This window comes from Mus caroli, unplaced genomic scaffold (genome assembly GCF_978045245.1).
Source record: "Mus caroli unplaced genomic scaffold, Mus_caroli_1 scaffold_18, whole genome shotgun sequence".
In the NCBI taxonomy this organism is placed as follows: Eukaryota; Metazoa; Chordata; class Mammalia; order Rodentia; family Muridae; genus Mus; species Mus caroli.
In genome coordinates, this window is record NW_028227273.1 from 42696145 (window position 1) to 42717286 (window position 21142).

The 21142-nt window shown below is 39.9% G+C and overlaps 1 pseudogene; it reads right to left on the minus strand.

Annotated features, from left to right (window-relative positions):
- Positions 1-14686: 14686 nt before the first annotated feature.
- On the minus strand, positions 14687-15299 carry LOC110312271 (rRNA-processing protein FCF1 homolog pseudogene; annotated as a pseudogene).
- Between the last annotated feature and the right edge of the window lie 5843 nt (positions 15300-21142).

Here is a 21142-nt window from a genome sequence, read left to right on the forward strand (position 1 = left end):
ACTGGTCAGCTACCTGCCAGATTGTTCTCAAAGTGTGCAATCCACAGTAGCAGCCTTAGCACCTAATCTGAGAAACATAAGCTCTCAAGCCTGAACCAGACCCACTTCAGAAACCACGATGTGAAGGAGCCCAGAAATCTGTTGGAATCTGTTGGAGTTTGCATGTCTTCAGCATGTTCCAGATTTGGGGCAAGGGCTGAGAACTGCACTAGGCTGCCTTCATTTCCTTTCCAGCTTGACTAGCAAAAGAAAGATGGCTGGCATCCAGCCACTGACACCAGCTCTTCTTCTTCTGACTTAGCCATTCTCTAAAGTCTGTTGAGTATCTGAGTTACTCAACCTGTAGGCAACTCCAGCAAATGGAGAAAAGTATGTAAATATGGGGATCTGTAGGCTTTGGTGAGACTCTCGATGTTCCTTGTTGAATTGGCAGTGACTTTGAGTGAGGAAGGGACTATCCCTAGCTCTGGAAGTTCCCAGTAATAGGCAGGACCCCCTTCTACTTTGGAAAATCCAAACCTTAGTGAGGAAAATGGAATTCTTGAAGTTTATTATCAATAGATCAGTCCAGAGAAGATTTAGCTTCCAAATGCAAATATGCATGGACACGTGCATGTGCCCATACGTGCATAATTAGAAACCAACACTTAACATACAACATTACTAATAAACATCTGACTGCACAGTAATATTGATATCTCTATTTAAATAATAATAGAATGCCTATGGTGTTATATTAATAAGTATATTTAATAAGTTGTTACCTAGAACTCTTGATGTGAATTGTTTATTGCATGGAAAATAATTGCTTTGGATTACCTAATACAATCATAGTGGCATTCAGATAAGCTTTGTTTGTATATCTTTAATTTTGCATTTCTATATGTTTACATGTGTGTATGTGTCTTAGTGGGTGCATATGGCACCACATCTTAGTGGAAGTCAGAAGACAACTTACGAAGCTGATTCTTTCCTCCTACCATATAAGCCCCAGGGATCAAACTCGGGTCCTTGGGTTTGGCAGCAAGCACCTTTACCTACAGAGCCCTCTCTGCTGATTCAGTTTATATTTCCACACTCTCACAAAGCCATGCCTCTAGATTTTCTTCTCTAGTTCTTATAAACATTACACTCTTCTGCTCCATTCTTGATTTGCTTATTTTTAAAGGGGAAGGAGGGTAAAGTTAAATGAAACATACTTTTATCTGCAATGTAAAGGTTGGAAATGTAACAGGGCAAATTCTAGGAAAAAAAAATTTCACCTACACTGCTCACACAGTATTCTTTTGTTGCTATTTAAGCACTTAAGTGCAGTGTAAGCCTAAAATAGCTCAAACATTTTGACAATGTTTCAGTGAAGAACACCCCATAGGATGCCACTGAGAAACTTCACCAACAACAACAACCACAAGTCATTTTCTTTGGATTTGCTTATAGTTTCAGAAATTCAAAGAGTCAAATCATGCTGGAAATCAGTGAGGATTCATTGAGAAATCTTAACTAGGAAGAAGAGTGGGCTGCTAAGACTGCACGTTCAAGTCACATGAAAGGGACCTGGAAATGTGCTCTAACTAGGCACTCCCAACTGCTAAGGTGCCCTGGGAGTTAGCTGAAGATCCTGGCTCAGTCCATCTGGAATTGCTGGGGTTTTGTACTGGCAACTGCCCCCAGACAGTACTGATGTTCAGGTCCCTGCATTTATAAAAAGGCAGGCGGCACCGAAGCTCTCCAATCACCCATAGGAGGATATTGATAAGGAGGAGAAGCTCTGCTTAAATCCTTTGGAAATGTTAAAAGCCATGGTTAAAAGACCATCCCACCCATCCCATAATCAGCCTCCAAACGCTGATATCATTGCATACACTAGCAAGATTTTGCTGAAAGGACCCTGATATAGCTGTCTCTTGTGAGACTATACCAGTGCCTAGAAAACACAGAAGTGGATGCTCACAGTCAGCTATTGGATAGAACACAGGGCCCCCAATGGAGGAGTTAGAGAAAGTACCCAAGGAGCTAAAGAGGTCTGCAACCCTATAGGTGGAACAACAATATGAACTAACCAGTACCCCCAGAGCTCACGTCTCTAGCTGCATATGTAGCAGAGGATGGCCTAGTTGGCCATCATTGGGAATAGAGGCCCCTTGGTCTTGCAAACTTTATATGCATCAGTTCAGGGGAACACCAGAGCCAAGAAGTGGTAGTGGGGGGGTAGGGGAGTTGGGGGGTATGGGGGACTTTTGGGATAGCATTTGAAATGTAAATAAGGAAAATACCTAATTTTTTTTAAAAATCTAAAAAAAAAAAAAAAAAAAAAAAAAAAAAGACCATCCCATCATCCCATTGAATTTAACCATTTTATAAAGGGCTCTTGGTTTCTTAAGGAGAGACACTCAACAATGAATCTCAGTTTACTTTCTGTTCTATCCTAGAAAAAAAAATCTTGACTCTTAGAGCCTTGGCTACTCATGTAATATTGAGAATGATTCAGGATGTGCCATGCTGTACCCTAGAGACAAAATAAGAAACTCTAGGTCCAGATACAACACCAGTGATTGCAGAATGTCATTATCTATCATGGTAAGAATTCTCAAGCTGGGCAGTGGTGGCGCATGCCTTTAATTCCAACATTCAGGAGGCAGAGGCAGAGGCAGAGGCAGAGGCAGAGGCAGAGGCAGAGGCAGAGGCAGAGGCAGAGGCAGAGGCAGAGGCAGAGGCAGAGGCAGAGGCAGAGGCAGAGGCAGAGGCAGAGGCAGAGGCAGAGGCAGAGGCAGAGGCAGAGGCAGAGGCAGAGGCAGAGGCAGAGGCAGGCAGATTTATGAGTTCGAGGCCAGCCTGGACTACAGAGTGAGTTTCAGGACAGCCAGGGTTGTACAGAGAAACTCTGTCCCAAAAACAAATAAACAAACAAAAAGATTCTAATAGGGACAGATCTAGGTCATCACATAGAAAACAATCTGAGTACAGCCAAACAGGTGGACAGGCCATTACTACTGTGGCTATTATATATTAACGGCCCCTGACTGTATGTCCACACATTTTGTAGTATGGTTTATTGTTCTTCCAATAAACTAAGGAAGGAATCTCTTACTCTCTCAAATATTACTCATGCTTGTGACTTGCTAAAACCAATAAAATCAATAAATAGTATATGGCAGTTCAAGGGCCTAGAGTTCTGTAGTCTTTGACTATAGCATCTGTGTCTGGTATGGTTGCCTGAGAGAGACAAAAGATAGCTCAACTTTCTAGACACTAGACCTGTGTGCCAGGCCATCGTAGAGTCTCTAGCCTCCACCAGTCCTTGCAAAATTTGCAGCCCTGTGAGCCTTTTGAGGTAGAATTTCCAGAAGAGCCACTGAGCAGTTTTCAGCACTCTGAAGCCATTGCTGCTGTAAGTCTAACTGATGTCAGATAACAATGTTCACCAGGTAAAAAGAGAAAAGAGGACAGAGAAATGGTAGGTTGTTTTCTATTATCATGTCTCACGAGAAAAGTTTGCTAGAATAGAATTTTATATACAGAGGAACTCTTAGCCTTGACTATGGGTGATAAATCTCAAGTTTCCTGTGGATGCACCATCACCTTTGAGAGCCATGACTCTTTCTTAAACATTTAAACTACGTCATTTGAAAAGAGAAACGATTGTAGCTTGTGTCAAATTGACAAACAAGAAAAACAACAATAACAACCCTTGCTAGTAAAGTGCTATAAGGTTGAAGGAATGGCCTGAAGGGTTGGTTACGCATGCTAAGGGGTGGAAATGTGGGGTTCCATGACTTTTGGCATACCTGTTTATTAGACAAGTTCAAGGTCACCCTAAGAATACATCTAGTTGTGATTAATTCTAATAAATGATAATTAGACATAGCATAAAACACAATCCAAAGAATATAGCACTATGCCTGGGCCCCTCCCCTTCCATATCGCACAAGGGTTTTGAACTTCTGGCCTGATTTCATTAGATGCTAGTTACCCTTCTCCTGGTTTTCTTTCTCACCTGGAAATAATTGGTTCTCTTGCTGCCATTAACCTATTTCCTTCACATCCAGGATGGTAGATACCCAGCCGCTGTCACAATTGACTACCCTGACTGTTGTAAACATGAATGATGCTGCTGGTAGCATGGTGGAGTATAAGAAAGAACATCACAATAATGATGTTGTTTAATGAGGCATCCGTTGGGGTACCCATGAGTGGAAACTGACTTAAAAGAAGCTCCAAAATTTTTTCAAGAGAATGAGAACATGGTCAGGGAAGGTGTCAAGTCTTCCGGGTCTTGAGGAAGGCATGTCACATGAAAAGTCATAAAAGAAAAAGGGCATATTGTGATCAAATTTTAACCATAAATGGCATATGATAGGAGATTTAACCTTTACAAAACAAAATGTTAGTGAATGACTTAAGAAAGCTTAGTGAAGTGTCTTACATACCATTTGTGTGCATGGAACTTTTCAGGCATATCTGGTTTATACAGTATTAAAACTTCCTGAACTGTGTACCTACACTTTCATATAATTAATGCTATGTGCCTACAAAACAACAACAAAAAATTTGTGTCACACAAAGAATGCTCCCTGGTACTTGTCACCTTTACCTCTGTGCAATAAATAATTAACCTGCTAACAACAAAATAGTGTCTCTTGTACTAAGTGATTTTCCCCCTATATATATAGTTAATGCTTAAAAGGTTCAAACATAATTTTGAAACTTATCTCTTCCCCATTGTGTGACATTGGGCAAGTCATTTATCTTTTCTGGATTCAGATTACCTCCTAATCAGGAAAAGGGGATGAAGAATAAGGAAATAGATCCAAGGTTTAGCTTTCATATCACTTGAACTTCACGCAAGTGATAATTATATATTTTAATTAATTAACTATATAACTATATCAAATGAGCCATACAAGAACTAATTATAACACTATATCATGAAGTAGAGAAGAAGAAAGGTAATGGCTTCAGAAGTAAAGAGATTGCTTAGCAGTTAAGAGCACTGGATGCTCTTGTAAAGGATCTAAGTATGGTTCCCAGCACCCATCAAGTGTCTCACAACCATCTATACCTCCGGTGCCAGGGGATCTGACACCATCATCTGGCCTTTTCAGACACAAGCATACATGTGGTGCACAGACATGTAGTCAAAACACCCGTACATACAAAAGAAAATAACGACAAAATTTTACAATAAAGATGATAGGAGGGAGAAGAAAGAAAAATATATTTTTCTCTAATATGTGGTATGTGAGTACACAACATAAGAAAGAATAGCTGAAGAATAAATATAATCAAAATGCAATGACATATATTATAAAGATGTCAAAATGAAACACATCACTCTGTAGAACAAAGTAAGAAATATTTTCAAATATCTTTCATATGCTAAGAATATGCCATGATTTGCCCAATCCCTGTATAAGTCAAGGAACGACATTGTCAAGTAGCCAAGTAAACTCAGTGACCAGCCCTTCTGGAAACCTAAGCATCACTGCCTAAGAAAATAAAGCCACTAGGGCAAGGTCCATTTTTTATAATGCCGATGAACACATAGTGCAGGTTCTACTCTATATCTGCAGAGAGCAGCTGAGAAGGGAAGTATGGTGACTTCAGGTTTGCCTGCTCAAATCAGGAAAGCTCCCTTCACTGCAAAACAAATATTATCTGGAGGTTTCAGTTCACCATTTGGAATGGAAATAGAATGGATGGTTTTAATTGAAGTATCCGAGTTGTCATTTTATGAATATTTTAGTTCCATTATAAATTACTCATTTGCTCAGCTATGTCAGTGTTCCTTCCCCCCACCTGCCCTCCCACGCCTCAAGACATCTCACTGGTGAATAATTAAAGGGTATCAGGATTAAGTCAAAGAGAATTTGACAGGAGGATACCTGATGATGGATAATGTTAAAGTTGGCCACAAATAACAAGTGTCTCTTAATTAACAGAGCTAACGGAAGTACCTACCAGTCTATCAGAGAAGACTTAGTCTCATCCCCTCTACACTCACAATGTCACCTTACTTCCATTGGTAATGCCTTTTAACTCTCAAGTGACAAATAAGGAGTCTTTGATGATTTGAAAGTATCTCCTCAAGAGGTGTGAAAGTATTAGGAATTGGAACTGCCAAGAAGCAATCCAACCTTGAGGACTACTCATGTTAAAGGGAAGGGATCTCTTCTTTGTGAGTGGGATGAGGGTTCCTTCTTGAGAACAGCAGTTAGCACTCTCTTGTTCTTTTACCTCTACCATGGGAGGACCTAAAGAAAGTTCTCATCAGATGATAGCACTTTGAGCTTCAACCTCACAGCTTTAGAAAATTTAAAAATGAATTTGTGCTCTTTACAGATTATTCACACCCAAGTATTCTGTCATAGCAGCACAAAGTATGAGCCTATGTCTATGGACTTTGTTTGAAAGGTCACTTCTTGGTATGGCTTCAATATAAAATGTTCCCTGCAGGCCAGATCCCCTGATGATGCTCTTTGGGGAACTTAGGAAACATTTGAGGAATAGAACCTAGTTGGAGAGAGCAGGCTGCTCTTAGCACAGCCTTAAGGGATAATAAACATCCTGTATCCAGTCCTGATCTTCTGGGGAATTATATGGAGGTGATGAGCCCTAGCTACCTGATCTTACGCTCATGGAGCAACCTTCCACCTAGCCAAATGTTATAATGGACTGTACTCCCTCAAACCATAAGCCAAAGTAAATCTTCCTTTCTTAGTTGCTTCTTGTTGGATACTTAGTCACAGTGACAAAAACAGTAACTAATATAGCGTATTAAACTGTTTGTTTTCTGTCTTTCACCTGTATAAGTCCTAGAGCATAGTCCTCTAAATAATATTATTGACTAAAAGGTGAAGATATCAATGTGATTGGCTCTTTCTCTCTGGGCCATCAGAACTAAGAGATAAATATAAAATAAATAAATAAATAAAGAGTATTCTAGTTGTTAACACGGGTATCAAAGGAGGACAAAGAGGGAAAATTCAGCCAAGTGGGAAAGAACACAGAAAGAATCATGAAGCAAGTTTGAAAGTGCTCAGGGGAAGCTGTCTTATGTTCACTACTGCATGCTATCATTAATTTAAAAATGGTTGGAGAGAAAATTGTGTCAGCTAAAACATAACTGTTATGATCAGACCAGCTAAGTTCTCAAGAAAAGCAATATACTTCATATATATGTGAAAATATATTTTACATGCATATATATTCATATATATTTGTATAAATACTCATATTTTCATATATAGAGAGTATATGCAACAAGCATATATATACACACAGGGATGTTCAATATAAATTCTTCATTTAATTCTTCAATGTTTTAATGCCTCTATACCTTTAGAGAAACTCTATAGAATTGTAGAAAAATGCACAGTATATAAGTGGTATGAACCAAACGGACATACCACTTATGTGCACAGTTCTTTCCATAAGTCCTATCAGTGTCCTGATCCATAGAGTTATTTGTTGACTATCCAGAAAAATACTCTATGAAAACCAACATGGTTTTAAATTCAACATATATTTTCTCCCAGTTCAAACATATAAGCTCAGAAAAATTAAAAAAAAAAAAGTTTAAGGCATGCTGGGTGGTGGTGGGCCACACCTATAATGCCAGTACTTGGGAGACAGAGGTGGGTGGATCTCTGAGTTTGTGATCAGCCTGATTTACACAGAGAGTTCCGGGAAAGCCAGAGCTACACAGAGAAACCCCATATGAAAAAACAAACAAACAATGTCTAATACTATAGACATATTTTTGAAGAGAGAGAGAGAATGTTTGTGTGCATGTGTACATGTATGTACTCAAATGTCCCATGGTTGCAGGTGCCCACAGAGGCCAGAAATAGGAGTCATATTCCCCAAAACAGGAGTTCCATGTAGAACCTGATACAGGTACTGGGAATTATGTCCTCTTGAAGAGCAGCAAGTGCTCTTAGCTACTGAGCCACCTCCAGCTCTTTAATGAACATATTGCTGTATCCTAACTTACAACGTATCTGTGACCAGCCATTATTACTAGGGCAATAATCTTTTGAAAGAAGATCATTTTTCAGGCTTTTGGTGCTGTTGTTTCTAATGTTGATTTTTGTTGTTGATGTTGTTTTCTCCTTAAATTCATTTTGTTGGTGTCCTACCTTTAGAGGTGTACTTTTTTTCATTCTGAGACTGGATAAAGAATCGGTTAGGTCCCAGAAGACATTTGGGCTTGGATGGCATAAGTAATCTCATTCAGTGCCAAATTTAAAACCCACACATTTGAGCTCCACTGCCCTCCTGTCCATATCCCATGGACTCAGCCAGAGCGTCTCATCTGTGCTCATTCTATCCTAGAAGGTGGGTTAGATGGAGGTTGGGTTAGATGGAGGTTGGATTAGATGAGCGTTTTACACAGCCTGTGCCCTGCAGTAATGCCCCATTCTAAAGCTGCGTCAAGCATAAAGCAAATAGTGTGAATGTTCTTTTCCCCTGTGCTTGATACAATTAGACAGCATTGCTCCACACACTAAATGCTCACCAAAAAAAGAAAAAAAGAAAAAAAGAAAAAAAGAAACTTATTAGATAGGAAGGTTATTATTGCCCTGTGGCCTAAAACTTTAGATTGGTTCACATATGTTTCCAATAGAATCTTTAATTAAGATGGCTTTCTTATCAATGTGCTCTGGCAATTATCTGTATGGTGATGGACTATTATCATTTTCCCAGCAAAGTAATAAAGAATCTCACAGGAATGTATGAGCAGGTGACTTCTAGAGTAGTTTTTGCCTTTTGGATCTTATTTGCCTGATTTTCATGAATGGCCTGATATTCAACAGAATAAGGTTGGGGATGCACCTTGATCATACGTAAGGAAGAATGGTTGGGCAAGAGACCTCCATTCTTTAAGAACTCAGTAGCATAGGTCCCTCATCCATGTCCCACTCCGTTGACAAAGGCAGATGGAAAGTCTAATAAACTTAGTTCATGGCCCTTTGATGGAAGAGATGAAGTGGAATATGGCTTCGCTGCCCATGTCAGATCTGTAATTACAGTGACAGACATGGATCTGCATGGCCAGGAATCAAACACAGGCCTCTGGGAGTGGAAAACTACCTGCGAACCACCCAGGCACTTGGGGATGACAAAAATTGGCCTTTCAGTGTAGGGCCCATACAGTGCTGCAACGGGCATAGTAGAAACTCAACTTCAACAGACCCTCTGAGAAGTTTTCACTAATGTTAAGGAAAATGTGCTATGTTTTGAGTGAGAAAATAAACTTCATACATTAAGTTTCAAATAATATCATCCTTTATGCTTTCATGCCCCTCCCCCCAAAACCCCCCCATGCTTTTCTCAAACCCTCCTGGCTTTGCACTCCTTCCCAGTCTGACTCAGCCTCTACTTTCCACTGTGACATACAACCTAGTCAGTTTATTTCTTCAAGTGCATTGAACTAAATATAAATGAAAATATAAATCATCAAAATATGAAGATACTATAAAAGTAGTGTCTATGGGAAATGTATAGACACTGTGTAGTTTCTCACTTCAGTGTCTGGGAAACACATACGTACTGTGCGGTATCTCACAGCAGTGTCTATGGGAAACATATAGACACTGTGTAGTGTCTCAGAGCAGTGTCTATGGGGATGTATAGACACTGTGTAGTGTCTCAGAGCAGGGTCTATGGGAAATGTATAGACACTCCAGTTTGGGCACTGGTTAGCATGCAATCCCATAAGAGACTAGATGCTTGCCCTTTGAAGATTGTGATTTAAGGAAAAGCTTGATAACTCAACAAAGATCTAAGAACTGTTTGTCCTTGAGGATAGTCTTTCCTTCTATACAACCAGATATTCTGATGAGGGAACAGAAGAAGATCCAAGGATTAGAGAAGTGTATTAATCATCTTCTTTAAAATATTATGTCACAGCCGAGCGTGGTGGCACACACCTTTAATCCCAGGACTCGGGAGGCAGAGGCAGGTGGATTTCTGAGTTCGAGGCCAGCCTGATCTACAAAGTGAGTTCCAGGACAGCCAGGCTATACAGAAAAATCCTGTCTCAAAAAAACCCAAAAAATAAATAAATAAATAAAAAATAAAATATTATGTCACTTAAAAGAATAGTCAAGGATAGGCCTGGCTAAAGATGGCCCCAAATGGCTGCTGTTTGGTGGATGAAGCTTATGCGTGCACACTCAATAAACCGCTTGAGTATACTCCTGTGACTCATAGCAACTGCAAAACCAAGTTTCCATTCCCTCTAAAGGGGCTAGGGAGGTTGGATATGGTAGCACTAGGGAGACAAAGTCAGGCAGACTTCAGTGTGTTCAGGCCTTTGTGATCCATACACTGAGTTCCAGGACAAGCAAAGATACATAGGGAGACCTTCTCTCATTAAATTCAGATGATGATGATGATGATGATGATGATAGATGGAGGAAATCAGAGGGTTCCATCCCTTTAGAGAGCTATAAAAGTATGCCTCTCTCTGCTCCACAATTTATCGACATTCCTTTTGATTTTTAAAATTTATGTACGTGTTTTGAAGGTTGCTTCCTGGTGAAGAATCTGCTAAACATGTTTGTAAATAGTATCTCTTGCCCCTATTCACACCAGCACCTGTGGGACTCTAGATGCCTTTTTTCTGACATTTGAAAGTATTAAAACAGCTCTGGGGCTGAAGAAAACATTTTCCCTGTAATCTCTGAAAAGTTTAGTTGCCAAGGCGACAGAGGCCTTAGCGACCAGGTAAGCAGGCCTTGGCTCTATATTCACACGGTTACTCAGTGAAAGAACAAATGTGAAAGGCGGGGATGATTGGAGGGAATGGATGCTAAGATTTCCTGATTCTTAAACCTAAAGTCTCTTTTATTATGTAATTATAAGGAAACCTAAACTTACCATTTTAAAATGGAATAGTTTTTAGAAAAGATTGTAATTTAGTCTCCATACCACCTTGATACGTTGAAATGCACATGCCATCTCCATGTCTGCCATCCATAACAACACTCTAAACACTAAATACTTGCAAAAGCTTTAAAAGATGGCAGAATAAATAATAACCCCTAAAAGTACACTCTGCTACTAAAGGAAAATGTGCTGATTGAATGATAATGTACCCCAAAGTCTCCAGCATTTGAATACTTGGTCCTCAGGTGATGGCACTATTTGGGGATGTTTCATGGGGCAGCCTTGCTGGAGGAAGAGCACCACTGGGGTCGGGGGTGGGGGAGTGAGCTTTGAGATTAAAAGCCTCTGTCATGGGATCTATGTTGTGCTTCTGGTTAAGGACATAATCTGTTAGCTTCTTGCTGCTGCTGGATCTGCTGGTTGCTACTATGTTTCCAGTTGTGATGGACTCTGATCCCTCTGCAACTATAAGCCCAAATTAACTCTTCTGTGGCCTTGGTCAAACAGTTTTATCACAGTAACAAAAAGTCACTCATAAAACCTCAAAAAGCACTTTACTCTGCCTCTCTCCCTCCTTCCTTTCTCTTCCACCTCCCCCTCCTCCTCTCCCTTCCCCTACCTTGTAGGAGTAAAGGGAAGACAAACAGTATCACCCAGATACAGAAGGAAAAAGAGGCTGACTGATTGGAACAAAAATACAAACACAGTTTGTAATTTCCAAGATTTCCCAACCAATCTTGCTGTGTGAATGACAAATGCTTCTTTTTTTTTTCATGCTGTTTCATCAGTGAAGGGTTGATAAAAAAAAAAAAAAAAAAAAGCAAGAAAACTCTCCCATTGGTCTTAGATGTTAACTGTTAGGCATCAAAAGAGAAAGGTTGAGAAAGAGCAGAGAAAAGATATAATACCAGCTAACAGCAGACTCATGGATGAATAGGCATGGGCTTATATAACTGAACAAGACAACAGTGGTAATGACATTGACAAGGTTTTTCATGTTCTATAATTTACTTATTACATTACCATGAACCAGTTCTTATGCCTCATCTAACACGGTGAACTCAAGTAGTTCTTCATACTGTCTGACCTGCCAGAAATGGTCCCTTCCAAGATAACTAGTACCTCGATGCAAGCAAGACAAAATACTAAAAACAAAAAAAAAGTGAGTTTCTCATTCTTAGCTGTAGTCCATCTCCAGCCAGAAGCCAGGGTTGGTTGTCTCCATAGAGTAGCATCTTTATCTATTAATTTCCTATTGACTTTAATGTTCTTAGACGTTTGCAAAGAACTCAGCTTCATCAGCTGGTTCATGATGGCGTCTGAGGTCATACAACTATACACTTCAGGTGAAAAGGAATCGCACAATTTTTTTTTTTTTTTTTTTGGTTTTTTGAGACAGTGTTTCTCTGTGTAGCTCTGGCTGTCCTGGCACTCACTTTGTAGACCAGGCTGGCCTCGAACTCAGAAATCCGCCTGCTTCTGCCTCCCGAGTGCTGGGATTAAAGGCGTGCGCCACCACGCCCGGCTTGGAATCGCACAATTTTGAAAAGCTGATTCAAATACGAATTTCGATCTCTTTTCAAGAATTAAAAGTATTCTACCATGCTTGGTAGGCACTGAATTATTTTTAAATCGTACTGTTAAGCAGCAGATCCCGTAGTTGCGAGAAGGACTGTTGTCTTCACTCCTCTTTGAAGCTGAATTCTGGCTTGTTTTGTTTTTGTTTTGTTTTAGGCAGTTGTAGCTCAGGTTATCCTCAAGATTGAGAAAGCCTCCAATACCCCTAGGCCAACCCCTAGTGCTGGGATGATAATCATAAGCCACGACATGAAGAGCTCAGATGAAAGTTCTAGTCCAATAAGGTTTGCAGGCTCCAAGCTCTCGTATATGGAACCTCTGTGCTCACGAGAAAATTATGTGGACCGTGGACACAGGAAACCTTGGTTTGTTCTAGTAAAAATTGAAGAAGTAAACAACAAGAGATAACATATAATTATAGCAGATACTTTATGCATAATTAATTGAGTAAAGAGTAACTGATGCTGTATAGAAAGATGCTATTTTATGGTCAGGTAACTCTTAGTGATTTATCTTCTAAGTTGTTTTGTAAAGTCTAAACTTAAATTTTTTTTACCCTCTGTAATTGGCTTCGCATCGTATTAGTGAGCTTTCTCTGTTAAATAAGCATGCTACAGGTTACAACAGGGCTAGTGGGTGTAAGCCATAAACACAGGCACATATACTTCAACTTTGTACCTAAGATTACATTCAGAATGCCAAATAGCCACGGGAGATCACAAATATACTAAGATAATGACATCTCATAGTTCCTACTGAATAGTAATTTTGAGGACTAAAACTCTGGTAGAACAGTTCCCAAACCATTCAAGTCAACGAGTTCTTAAGCCTGCTTCAATACTTTAACTTCTAACCTGGACTTCCTGTCCTATAGGACATTTGGTCAACACTGTAACCCAGACTTGCGTTGCAGCAGATGCTAGCCCAATACTAGTACAACCAAAATAAGTCAAGAATCCTTTATACATAACTTTCCTTTTCCCTCACATAGATCAGAATTTTCAATTAAACTCCTATTTAATTTTTCTCTTCCCTTTAGAATACTAAAAGGGATATTGTTTTCTGATTCTTCTTAATTGTTCTCCTTTTTTTCTGATCCAAATCAATTGAAACATCATAACAGCTTCAAATTAATTACACTATCTCCCTCTGCCTGGATGGTTATGTACACATCTCAGAACTCCATGACTGCACTCACATTACTAATAACTCAGGAAGCTCTTTGATGGCTGGGTGTTTACACTTGTCCAAAGCAACCCACCTTTCACACGGTGTGTCTTTGTGTTTCAAAGCAGGATAAAAAGGGCATTGGCATTTTGGGTTTGCTATAACTAAAGAATAAGAATCTGTTATCTTTTTAAATTAATCTTGTCTGAAGAGAAGCAAATTTGACTCAAAAGCAGCATTTCTCGGGGTAGTTGAGCAGTTTGAGGTCATCTCTGCTGAATGTTTTACAGCAAGATGTTCAAGTCACCAGACTGACTTCAGTTGCCCCTGACTGTTTCACACATCCCTACAAGGAAGTGCAAAACCAATTTTAAAAAGAAGCCATTTTAGAACACCTGGGCCAACTTAGAATGGATGTTTGTTTGTTGATTTGCCCATACTGTGTGAGATGGAATCTGGTTATCATGTTGAAGATAAAAGACGTGGAGGGTTAGTTTGGAGATCAAAACTTATTCTTTGTCTTCATCTCTAAGATAGGTATGGTAGGGTAGCTTTGGTGAGCTGAGCAGGCTATGTGCATAGGAAACCTCCTGTGGCATCCAGCAATGTGGGGCACAGACATTTGTTTCTATGGGCACTGTGGGGTCTTCTACAATCAATTCTCTCACAATAGGACTTTATTATTTTTAGACCAGATTTTAAAATTAGGGGTTTTTCTTCCTTAGAAGAAAAAGACCCAGTACCCAGGGAAGATCAAAACTACCCAAAAGTCTAGCACAGATCTATGTTTTCTCTTTTGCTGTTTTGTAGTTTGTGTCGGTGGTAGTTGTTGGTTGTTGTTTATTTATTTGTTTGATTGATTTTAATACCTCTGTTATCTTCTTATTTAAAGATATATTTGTGTGTGTGTGAGAGACAGAGAGACAGAGAGAGAGACAGAGAGACAGAGAGAGACAGAGAAACAGAGACAGAGAGACAGAGAATTAACTGGCAACATAGAAATTAGGTTAAAGAAAAACAAGAAGTTAGGAGTTTTGTATTATAAGAATTAGAACCAAGGGGCTCCATAATCATCAACATCCATTCAATATTGCAATAAGGTTAGAAATATGCATGATAGGATTTCAGGGGTCATCTGGATTTTCCTTTTAAGGTACTTGTCATCTATGACCACAATATAGTATTTATGCTGAGTTACTTTCTGTACCAAGCAGTCAACAGCATAGGTTCTTTTGTGTGTCCATGGCAACCAATCAAATTGTAGATCCTTGGCCATCCTTAGTGCCACCCAATACTTCTGCCCCTTTTCTCAATCTTTGCCATTATACATCCAGTTATACAAGGAATACACTTGGCATATAGACAGTCTATTGATGGCCCCAAGTCCAAAGCCAATTTAGATTTCATAAGAAAGTTGATAAAGTTGGTATCAACAAGGATATGACAAGGTGGACCCAGTTTGAGTACTACACTAGAAAAATAATCAGGAAGGGAGTTAAGGGACTTATCTTCCCTTCAAAACACTGGGATCTTTCTGTTCTTCCATTCTAAGCTTTAAGCTGTCAGTTTTCATCCTTTTCTGTAAGTCTCTCATCTCGGAGACTAAGCATTCACTATATAGTCACATATTTTCTTTTTTTCTTTTGCTTCCCCTAGTTCATGAAACTCTCCTGTTTCATCCAGAATCACCTCATTTTATTTATTTTTACATGTGCTTATTGTTTGGTTTGGGAGAGTCAAAGGAATGAAGTACATATTTTATGTATCAAAGGAGACCTGACCTCCAGGTTCTTCCAGCATGCCTCAGTACTTACCTGACATCTGCCCCCCAATACTGAACTTTCCAGCCCAGGAGTTAGGCTATCCTTCCTCCAAAGGTTCTTCCCTATATAATCCAGACATTTTTGCTTCCTCCTCCTCCTCCTCCTCCTCCTTCTCCTTTTCCTCATCCTCCTCCTTCTTCTTTTTCTTCTCCTCCTCCTCCTTCTCCTTCTTTTTCTTCTTCTTCTCCCCCACCTCCTCCTCCATCTCTTTTCACCACATAAATGCCCTTTCTTTCCCCCTTCCCTATCCCCTCTTTCTTTTCCACCCTAGAGCAACTTCCCACTAAATCTGCCTTTAATATAATTTACTCTGGCTTGAATTGTCTCATTTCATCAGCAGCAAAGAAATCTATCAAATAACCTATCATTTATGTATATGTGTCTGTGTGATGGTATACATACATGTGAATGCAGGTCTTCTTGGAGGACAGATAAGGTCTATCAGGTCCACCAGAGTTGTAAATCACCCAATTCTAGTACTGGGGACCAAACTTAGCTCCTCTGAAAGAGCTGAAAGAGCTCTAGACATCAATCATTTTCCTTTAAAATTTTTTTAGATGTATTTATTTTATGCATGTAAGTGGTTTGTGTGAATGCATGTATGTCAACCATAAGTAGGGGTGGTGCCAAGGAGGTCAGAAGAAGAGATTGAATATTCCTGAGACTGGAGTTATGAATTATTGTGAACTACCATGTGGGTGCTGAGAACCAAACCCGGGGCCTCAGAAAGAGCAGCCAGTGCTCTTAACCTCAGAGCCATTTCTCCAGCTCTTCCCCAACTATCTTCCAATATAACAGCTAAGCCTATAGAGGAGTGAAAGACAATAGCAAAATAAGTAGGCAATTTCTCAAGGCACACTATACTATGAAAGCTGAATTAAGCTCTTGGGGTGGGGCATTGTGGGGAACAAGTCTCTGGGCAGCTGCCACAAGTGCTATTGTTTACTTCCAATTAGAAAGTTATGCAAATCCCAAAGAACTCCCAAAACAACCATAAGGGCTACTTCAGCTTCACAAAACCCATAATCCACTATTACACTGTTTTTAAAATCAGAGGTTCTATGTTCCCTGGTCCTATTAGATTATTAGAGAAACATTCTCTCATTTCTCAGGAAATGGAACGTCACCTCTAAATACAAACACCATGTAAGATTTTAAATGTAAAGATGCTTGAGAAAAGCAGCATCAATTTGTATTTCTGTTTCTACTGAGAGCAATTTATTTACTGGGGAATATGCTACTATCATATATGCATAATACAAAGGGAAGAAGACAATTTCACATGTACCTGAGATGAGCAGACTGATGAAGACAAGGAATGAGGCAGGTCAGACCAAAAACTTGAGTCTGCAATATTCAAAAACAGCTTCTCTCTGCTATTTTTTTTACATTGGTCTTTCTATCGTATGGAGGGGAAACTCAAACCTGAAATAAGGCCATTCACACCCTGAGAGAAGAATAAAATAAACAAGTTTAATTAGAAATGAACCATTGGTATTCTGCTTCTGCCAAGTGTTTGGGTAGGTTCCCACCGAAGACAGCTGTATCGTTAATATGAAATTGCTAAGTGTAGAAAGAACCCTGCATTATCCGTCCTATACTAACACACTTCTTCACCATTCTCAAAAAAAAAAAAAAGGCACAAATATCTTGGGCATGATGACCTCCTAATTCATGCCCAGACCCATAAACGCATCTCTTATCCCCTAAAAAAGCATGTCTGCTCACTCTCGAGACTTACTGATCAGCCAAGGGTAAGAATTAATTAAAGCCAGTCCAATAGATGCACATCAGTCTTAATTGTCAATTAACAATATGGTTCATCAGCCTGCGATAGGAAATCTATTTGTAACAACTGATGGCTGAGTTATAAAACTTGGTTATTGTTGTGATTGTCTCAAACTTATATTTTGGACAGTAATTAAGAGACAGGAACAAAACAAATACAAACATAAAGCTTTATATATTTCTATGGTTTAGGACATTTTTTTTAATACTAAAAGTAATGTTGGGATTCGTTCTATAAATATAATGAAAGTTCACTCACTAGAGAATCATGGAGCAATGGAATCAGAGAACACACCCCAACAAGGCAAAGGTACTTCCTCCTCCCTAAAGGATGATGTGTGACCCAGGTCCAGAGCTGCCACCGCAGCTTGCAAAAACACAGATTGCTATTCACAGGACAAGTTTTACCTGGAAAGTTTAAAAGGGGACCAAAAATGCCACATTCGGAAGCAATGCAAAGGACCATGGGATGGAACATACAGAAGCCTGGCAGAAAAATCCTCTCTGGTTATCACACTGAGCTCTGAAGAGGGTTTTGTTAGCGCAGGTTGGGCTGGACTTTGCTGCTGTTGTGTTTTGATTGCCTGTGTCTTAGATAGGTCAGTATGCATCTTCTGACACTTTAAAACTAAGAGATGGATGGTAAGTTCATAGGGAAGATCTGAAAGCTTGCCTTAGTGTGAACAATTATACCAAAAAAAAAATCTATTATAGGAAATAAAGGAAAGTAAGGCCACTGTAAGATACTTTTTTTTAAGTGCTATGATGCAAGCTAAGAGAGTTTTTATCTGACTATTCATGGTGCCTAGTATGTGCTTAATATATATTCTACCAGTCAGCAATCATGCATTCTTCCTATAAGAATGGGGCAAATAAAAGTGAGTTTCCAGTTTTCAAGAGCCTTCTCTATGCCAAGAGGTTTACTTTACTCCGGAAATTCTCCTATATTAAAAATTCTATTTATTAGTAAGAAGTTGCCCCTGTTCATTCCTCATGTGTGTTTGAACTCTACTTTGTTCCTTTGGCTGCAGTGGAAGGAAAAGGTGCTTGTCCCTTGGGCTTTCTGCTCTTCCACAAGACAGCATCCACGTTTTATATAATTTCTCCTTCATAACGTTCTCCTCTTCTGTGCTAATCGTATACATTAAGATAAAATAGCAAATGTGCTGAGTGAAGTGCACACTACAAAGTGCTACTTGTGGTATCAAGCACTTTCAAAAGTGTATAATATTTGCATCAGGTCATCAAATACGTCCCCTGCTGCAGGAGAGCGCTTTGTTCTGTGCTCTCCTCTGTAACTGGTTTCATCTCTCACAAGAAAATATGCTTATCTCTCCTAAGCCATTCTTACATAATCTCAGGCTTGCCTCTGTTATTATCCATAAGGGAAAACAGTACCATCCTTTCTGCATGCAGAGGAGTCCTCAGCAAAATGTTAAGACAAATACGTCTGTCACGGTAATGTTCTCCTGCGGTGTGTTGGGTGCAGGCCTTCAAAGGCCTATGCTCTTTGCAAGTCCAAAACTAGAATTCCTTCAAAAACGTGGCTGCTCAAAACTGCCCATTAAAAGAAGGCTCTGAATGTCGCTGGATGTCTTCCACCATGGCACTTTAAAGAATTTATTAAAGAGAGAGAGAGAAAGAGCATGAAGGCGGTTGGTGGGTGCTCTGTAACTGGCGGCTGAACATGTGCTTGGCTTAAAGCCAAATGAACAAAGCTGATCTTAACTGACTGGTACAGTCCTCCTTGATCCCTGAAATTCCTATTCTTCAAATACTTTAAGACATTTAAGTATTCTCAGTTATATATATATAACTGAGATAATATATATATGTATATATATATATATATATATTATCATAACCATCTATCGTCTATGGAGTATTTAAAGTGGTTTTTGCACTTTAAACAGTCATTATCCCACAAAACATTATTTTAAGCTTGAAGATTATAAAGGAGAAGCCTAGCATGATGGTTCATGTCTTTAAGCCCAGCACTCAGGAGGCAGAGGGGTAGATGGACCTTTGTGAGTTTGAGGCCAGCCCTTTCTACATAGCAAATTCAGGAACATTCAGGACTACATTGAAAGATTTTTGTCTCAAAAACAAACAGATACAAAGGAGGTAAATTAGTTAACCCACAGTTGCCGATATAACTAAAGAAAAGATTTAAATTTGATCATATTGTTTCAAAGCTCTTGTCTGCTCTCTACGGTTGCCAGATCTTCTGTATTCCTTTACCTCAACTACACATCCTGAGTGGTGTGCATGTGTGCGTGTGCGTGTATGTGTGTGTGTAATTGTAAGTACACATGTGCCCATGCATGTGGGTGCCAAACAACATCAATCGTCTTCCTCAATCTTCCTCCACCTCTGTTTCCACATCTGTATCTGTGCTACCTAACACTTTCTTGGGGCTTCATTCCTTTGCTTGTGTTTGTTTGTTTTTGTATGGCGCCGGAAACAACACCACTAGAACGTTCCTATTTCCAGCTCTGCAGTTGGCAGAGATGCTCCCACGTAGCTGGTGCTCAATCAGTTTCAAACCACAGCTCCTGCATGTCCTGATAAAGCAGGATGCGCCTTCCTCTTTATACTTTTAATGTCTTTACGGGCCTCTTTTCTGTTAATTGTTTAATCACAAATTTCTGTTATTGCTATTTACATGTTCTTTTTCAACTTTTGAATACAGTTTTATTTCTATTTTGTGCAGCTCTCAGAAACATCAAATTAGAAGCAAGCCTATTGTCTTTCCCCACAATCTCAGCTCTGTTAGGGATGAAAGATGCCACAGAGGAGGAGGAGCCCCTGGAAGAGGAGAAAGAGAAAGAGAAGCTTCAGGGAGTCTTAGGAATTCTACCTTTAGGCCCAAAGCTTCAGGGACCCAATTCACTTCTTCCATAAGAGAAAATACCCCCACACCTCTTCCTGTCCCTGAGCAAATCAGAGGGATCAGAGTGCATGGAACTTTGATAGGCTTTTGTGTGGGATTGATGGATTGATTTGCTCTTTTAAGGAAAAATAGACTCATCAATCAGTCAACAAAATTAGACATTAAAAAACTTCCTGCCCCAGACAATGAAGAGGATAAATACATACAGTCTAATGCTGTTGGTATTTTATGGTAAGCTCCGCCCCATGAAAATGTGCCTCTGCTTCTAACTCTAGCCACACACTAGGTAAGAGAGAGAAGCTGATCAGAGACCTGAGCAGCCATGGCCCAACAGATTTGTCTTGTCTTTATTTTAACTTTTTACTTCATTAATTTCCTTATTTATTCACTTTACATTCCCTCTTCCTCTTCTCCCTGACCTACCTTACAAATCCTTTATCCCCCTGTGGGTACCACCCCACCCTGGGACATCTAGTCACAGCAGGGTTAAATGGATCCTCTCCCATACCAGGCAGTCCAGTTAGGGGAAGGACATCTAATAGCAGGCAACAGAGTGAAAGACAGCCCCCTCTCCAATTGATAGGGGAGTCACCAAGTTGCACATCTGCTACAAATGTGTAGGGGACCTAGGTCCAGCCCCTGCATGCCCTTTTGGTTGGGGGATTCACTCTCTGTGAGCCCCCATGGGCCCATGTTAGTTGACTCTGTAGGTCTTGTGATGTCCTTGATGCCTCTGCCTCGATCACTTATATCCCCCACTCGTCCACAAGACTTCCCAATCTCTGCCTGATGTTTGGCTGTGGGTCTCTGCACCTGTTTCCATCTGCTGCTGGATGAAGACTCTCAGGAGACAGTTGTGCTAGGTTCCTGTCTGTAAGTATAGCAGAATATCATTAACAGTGTCAGCGGTTGGCTCTCTCACATGGGATGGGTCTCAAGTTGGGCCAGTCGTTGGTTGGTCATTCCCACAGTCTCTGCTCCATCTTTATCCCTGTGTATC